Source organism: Drosophila mauritiana, chromosome 3R (assembly GCF_004382145.1).
Source record: "Drosophila mauritiana strain mau12 chromosome 3R, ASM438214v1, whole genome shotgun sequence".
Classification (NCBI taxonomy): domain Eukaryota; kingdom Metazoa; phylum Arthropoda; class Insecta; order Diptera; family Drosophilidae; genus Drosophila; species Drosophila mauritiana.
The window spans coordinates 3336870-3342832 of NC_046670.1; the positions used below are offsets into that span (position 1 = coordinate 3336870).

The following is a 5963-nucleotide window of genomic DNA, read 5'->3' on the forward strand; positions in this document are numbered from 1 at the left end:
GTTTCCTGTTTCCGGTATTGCTTTGATCCAGCGCCCGGCGCAAATCCCTGCCACAGCTCATTGTCCTGCTGCAGGATTGCAGCGCTATTTCCATAATAACTCGAAGCATCGACTCGAAAATTAATATGGCTAAGTGCAACCGAAAGCGAGAATGGCAAATCAAACAAGCCGGAGCACGCAAATGAAGTTCAGGACCACCGGCAAGGTGGGAATATCCTTCGATCCTCCACCATCCAGTTGCCCCATTCCCGAGGATTTCGCTTCCACTCCAGTTCACCTGTTCCGTTCTGCCAGGACAGCCAGGCCATTGTTGTTGACCGTTTCTGAATGCTTTAGCAGTTTGGTCAATATTTGTGCTGCGCTTTTGCGTGTCCTGTCCTAAGTTCCTGGATCCTGCCAGCATATGCAGATGTCGTAGACGCAGCCTTACTGCACTGAAACAAAGTGGTGGTAAGGATACTTCTTTACATAGCACAGTCCAAATTCGAAGGTTAAAACGTTTTAAAATAGTGCTAAGTTAACTTTGGGTACAAACCAATATAAACTGGCTCTGTTTTGGAGCACACGTTTTACAATGACGTTGAGTCCTTAGACGTTTTTAATTCTTCGAGTGCAGCAATCCAGGTGCTTTTATCTAGGCCTCTCGTCGAGCTCTCTCTTCGCTTTTTCAATGGGTTAACAACATAAAAACAGGCTTACACCTCGCTTAGGCTCAGCATCCCACTGGTTTTTGCCTCGGCTTCAGTGGGCATTTTGGCAGAATATTTACCAGCCCCACTCCGCTCGACTCACCCGAGTACTCACCTGAGTTCCTGGACACCTGAGCTCCTGTCTCTGGATTCTCCAGTAGATTAGCATGGCAACCGCCCGACCCCGGAACATTCTTGGCCGTTCCAAATTTATTTTCGACAAATTTTAGTTCCTTTGCCGTGTGCTCTCATTTGGTGTAATGGATAAAACTTGTCTAAAACTTATTGAATGTATTTTCGATTTCATGGATGGATATCCATCAATTTGTGATGGGTTTTCCTTCTGCTATCATAGCTTCGTTTTCCATTGCATGCGGTTGGCTTGGCCTCAATGCATCATTGGTCATAACAACAAGTCCACAGTCCATCCAATTCCTCTGGCCGGCCTCCTTTTTTCGAGTCCATTTTGCGAGTTTTTAGCCAAGATGAGTGCAGACAGTCGAACTGAATTATGCACACGTTCTATATGCCTTTCAATTGTTTGTGGCCACACTGCAAATGTGCTGCATATTTTGCCGAGCCAACTCGGAGGAATCTGAAATCATAATTGATCTGCTGCCAATTCGAGTTAGACTTCGGTTTTGGAAGCGATTCTTGATTACGAAGGCAGCTACAGTGCTAATTGCTAGCAAAATTAATGGCCTTAAAAATCACACGTTTCGATGTTGGAACATAGCATATAATGAACCTTTAACATCTTTAAATCTGAAATCAATGTGGCAATGCTCTGAAACGAACCAACTTTCCTGTCTAATTGTGCCATTGTGCTATTGCTAGCTGCCAGCATAAATACTTTCTGGAACATATTAGAGGCGAGCAAGTTTCTTTGACCGCTTTGAGGTTTTAATTTGCGTTCCGGCAAACTTTATCGAGATACCAATCAAAGGTCAACCACTTCACTCACACACACTCGCCCATTCTCGTGGAGTCCAAAAACTCCAAAACTTTATGCATCATTTGCATGGCAAACTGCTTGACGCTTCAGACTTGACTCCATCCCAGCCCACCCCCGGAGGGTATTAATGGAAAACGATTCAGCTGAAAATTAAAGCAAACTCGTACGAAATTCCTTAGAAGTTGGACTCTCCGGCCGGAGAGGGCGAACCCATTTCGAGTCCCATTGATCATCCGAATGCTACGCATCGGGCCACATTTACTGCCAATTTGCTGTCGCCTTTGAGTTGCCTTTGTGTTATTTACTAAAAACTTAAAGGACTCAATAAAATTGCCCTGGGATGCACGCGCCTTGCCCCGACTCCCTAGCCCCATCTGCCATCTGGTTGATCCTATGCAAACAGGCAGATAAAAAGTTACCCACCGACTACTGACTGACAAGACCAGAAGCAGGTCGTCTGCCACTGATTGTGAGTCCTGGATCTGGGTTTCCCAGCTCACCAGCTAGCCAGCTCACCAGTTCGCCAGCTGCCCATTTGCCCAGCGCGCCGAAAGGTCAGCATTTGTGTTTGCTTTGTAATTTGTTTATGCAAAATTGCCAGAGCAATTTCATAATGGGTCAAAAGAGAAATCAACTTTTGTCGAGAGTGCTTTAAAATGCATGACAACCACAGCCAGTAGCCGGGCCGGAAAATGCGCCTGATTGCTGCCAGGTTGTTGTCGTCGTCGGCTAAATGGACCGGATGTCACAAACTAAAGTTGCCAGTCGTTGTTTCCCTTTTTTTACCTTTACTCAAGGTATTTGCAGTTTGGTCAGGTCCTTGTGACGCATCAAAGGATACGAAATGGGTTTGGCAACGATTGCGATTGTTTGTCTTTTTTTAAGCAAAAACATGTGCAGTAATCTCTTAATATAAGCAACATTCATTTGAGTTAAAAATTTTGGCATGTGTAAGTTTTAAATGGCCCGTCTATGCTATATTGTATGGCCAAGGATATTAGGGATTCGGCTTTCCAAAACTGGGTTTCTCACTAGCCTGCTTTTTTGCAATCACACACACTCACTGAAATGTTTGTGACCGCCATTTGTTGTTTGGACGCCGGACCGTCGGGTTGATTTGGCTTTTAGTTTGCTCTGTTCCCCCCGAGATTTTCCGCCTTTGTGCCATAAAAAGAGTTTCCATCCGAGGCTCCGGGTGCGAGTCCCAAGTTTTGCATAGTTTAAGGCTTTTAGTTTTAGACATTCGGCACGACAACTTTCTGATGCCAGAAAGCTGGGGCATCTTGTGCCGCTCGGTGTTAATATGATGAGCATTCTTTCGTTGAGGTGATGGCAAATTGCATTCCCGTGGGATGTTTGCACGGAATCAATACAATATTGGGATCGACTCGGAAAAGTAATTGCAAATGTTTGCAAAATTGCTATTTGATGACGGAAGTGCAATGCATTTCCCGTCTGCGCAGTCTGCATTTTCCGCTTGCAGCTGTACGTCGTGCGTCTGTGTGGAAATGGAGTGGGGTGCCTCTCACCTTTAATGGACGGACAGGTACAGGTGTGGGTGGAAATGTGAAAATTGTGTGATGGGAGCAACAGTTGGCTTGGATAAAGTGACACTGTATGTACATTGCTTAAATTTGACTCAGTGTTAGCTGATAGTTTAAAAATTGCAACTAATCATATATTTTAACTTTTCGAGACGCGAATAAAAAGATATTTTCAAATATTAATACTTTGAATTAAGATGCATAGATAGCAATACAATAGCCTATTTTCAACCGACCACCTGATACCCTTTTTCAAGTGAAAATATCTTTGCTTATTTGCCGTTCTTTTCTGCAAAAGGTGTTGCCTTGCAAATAAAATGAACTTGAATTGCCATATTTACGCGAAATATTTGCGCATTTCCTTAATCATTTCAAGAGGCAAACGAAGCGGCAGTGAAAACAACTTGCAACGTGGACACACACGTATGCGAGATGTGCGAATATGTATTAAAGTGCATATTTATTTACCTGAATGGATGACCAGCGATTACAGAATCCCAGTTGGAGGGCCAACCGAACCGATGCATTTGCGATGCAGCTGCAAGTGCAACATTTCACTGTCACTTATGCATGTCCGCTTGTCATTTAAGCACAGCTTGACTCGGTACGATACATATATGCAAGGGCAAGTGCTCGAATGTGAGTGTAAATGTGAATGTTAATGATCGGCGAAGGCATATATGCATGTATGTTTTCTTATTAACGACTGGCAGCGGACTGAAGGCTGAAGTCCCTGCCGGTCTGCTGATGGGTCCAGTGAATTAAATTGTAAAGATTTCTCTTGCACTCAAAGGCCTCCCTTTTGATTTTTTGATGTGCCTGCATGGCATGCCCCCATTCGGTGCACCGATTTAAATTAATTCCCCGGCAGATTATCGCCATTACACCGACTTAATGTACACAGCAAATTAACGATGTGCCAAGACAATGCAATAAGTTTCGAGTCACTCTGGCATCCTTCGGATGCAATCTGTTAGCGAGTATATGTGAGGAATTTCTTAAATTCCGCTGTGCAATTAACTCATTCATGGTCACATTAAAGTGGCGGCCTCGAACGTGCTTATCAACCAGAACGACTTAATAAAACTACTTTAATTCGTTAAGAAATTGCTTTCGTGGGTGCTTAAAAAGCACCACACTTTAGAGGTGAAATAAAATATAAAGCTTTTTTAATACTACTGGGCGAAAACCATTCCTTCCCAAACCACAATAGTTTTAAATAATTAACTCAACTCCACTAATTGGATTTGACTCTCAGTTCACGGAAGGGGTCTGCTATTAATGGCATAACTATTTGGCCCCATACCAAGCTGTAAATGAAAATTAAATATAACGGAAATATTCAACAAGTGCAAAATTTGATGGGTACTTTAAAGGAAGACAGCTGCTTGGACTTATCATGCTTCGGTCAGTCAGGGCGAATAAATATCACGGATTCCCCTTCGCCATTTAGCAGATACGTCGATTCGCTGGGAAAGCATTCATTAAACTGACAAATCCGGGAGAAACAAAGCGCGAAACTTGGCTGGCAGTGCGTAATTGACTTGCTGCTGGACCCCACAACCCAGAAGCCCGATCCAGTGGGGAATGTCTGATGGGAGTGCTAAAAGTTACGTCCTTGTCATAGTTTTATTTGTGTCCGCCCCTCCAAGTCCAAAGATGCCTTCAACTTGTGGCTGCGTTGCGTTTCCTTCTTGACTTTTAATACCCTTGGTGAGGCGTTTGGCAAACTTCCTTAAGCTACATGATTGCATGTTTGTTACACCAAAATATATTATGATGTTTGAAATGTGAAATAATGGAAAGAGATAAGATAGGATAATAAATAATATGTAAAAAATATAATAAAAATAAATGTTGGTAAATTTCTAATAAAACACTAATGTTATGTATTCAAGAATGACCTACTTTCATTTCATAAACTAAAGTCTTTTGTTTTCTTTTCTTAAACACTATTATTCACTGTATTTTGGTAGAGTATCAGAAATCTAAGCCCCACTGTAAGCTCACGCTCCCGGCCTTTTTTTATATCTATTTCGTGGACTTTTTTCGGCGCTTACTTACGATAACTTTATGACGCTTATCGCTACAAATGTGCTTGTATCTGGGCACTCTCTGCGTATCTCTGTATCTGTATCTTTATTTCGCCAGCGAGTACATTCCGAGCGCGCCACATAAAAGTAAAGTGTAGCCAAGTTGACGCCGTCGGGGGGCTGGAAAGTGGGTGGCTGGCTGTGAATGGTGTGGGAGTTCCGGGGAGCAGAAGCAGGAGCAGGAGGAGGAAACCAGCTTTACTCCTAAGTAACTTATGCCATAATTTCACCCGATCCCACAGCCCGACGAAACCCAAAAACGCTGGCCACACGGCCGGCGCCTCGTAATCGCAAAAAGGAGTCGTCTGGCAAATATTATTTTTTATATTTATTCGACTTTTTTCGCCCTTGCTGCTTAATGTTTATTATGAATGTTACTCGTGAGCGTATTTAGTTAATTTTATTTCACACAAGAGAAGTCAGAAAAAGTCAGGCGACTCCGATTCCGCCGGAATGTTGGTTGGCCCGTCTTTTTCCTTTACTTTAGCCCTCCAGTCGAGAGCTGGCTGAAAATTAAGTTAACGCCATCAGTTGGGTCTATGAATGTGTATCTGCGGCCGGGCAAATTAGAAGCCAAACATGGCGAAAAGGCAGCCGCTTATCTGCGTTAAGTAGATGAGAAAAGTTTGTGGCTCGGCGCGTTGATAAGTTGAGTTACCAGCGCACATATATCTTTCATGGG

At 43.3% G+C, this 5963-nt stretch overlaps 1 long non-coding RNA gene across 1 annotated transcript; it reads right to left on the reverse strand.

Annotated features, from left to right (window-relative positions):
• Positions 1–4340: 4340 nt before the first annotated feature.
• LOC117144644 lies at positions 4341–5623 on the reverse strand. The gene is made up of 3 exons (XR_004459650.1): positions 5253–5623; positions 4558–4928; positions 4341–4498 (listed from the first exon to the last, which is right to left on the reverse strand). It is a non-coding gene; the product is annotated as an uncharacterized LOC117144644 (long non-coding RNA).
• Positions 5624–5963: the final 340 nt, after the last annotated feature.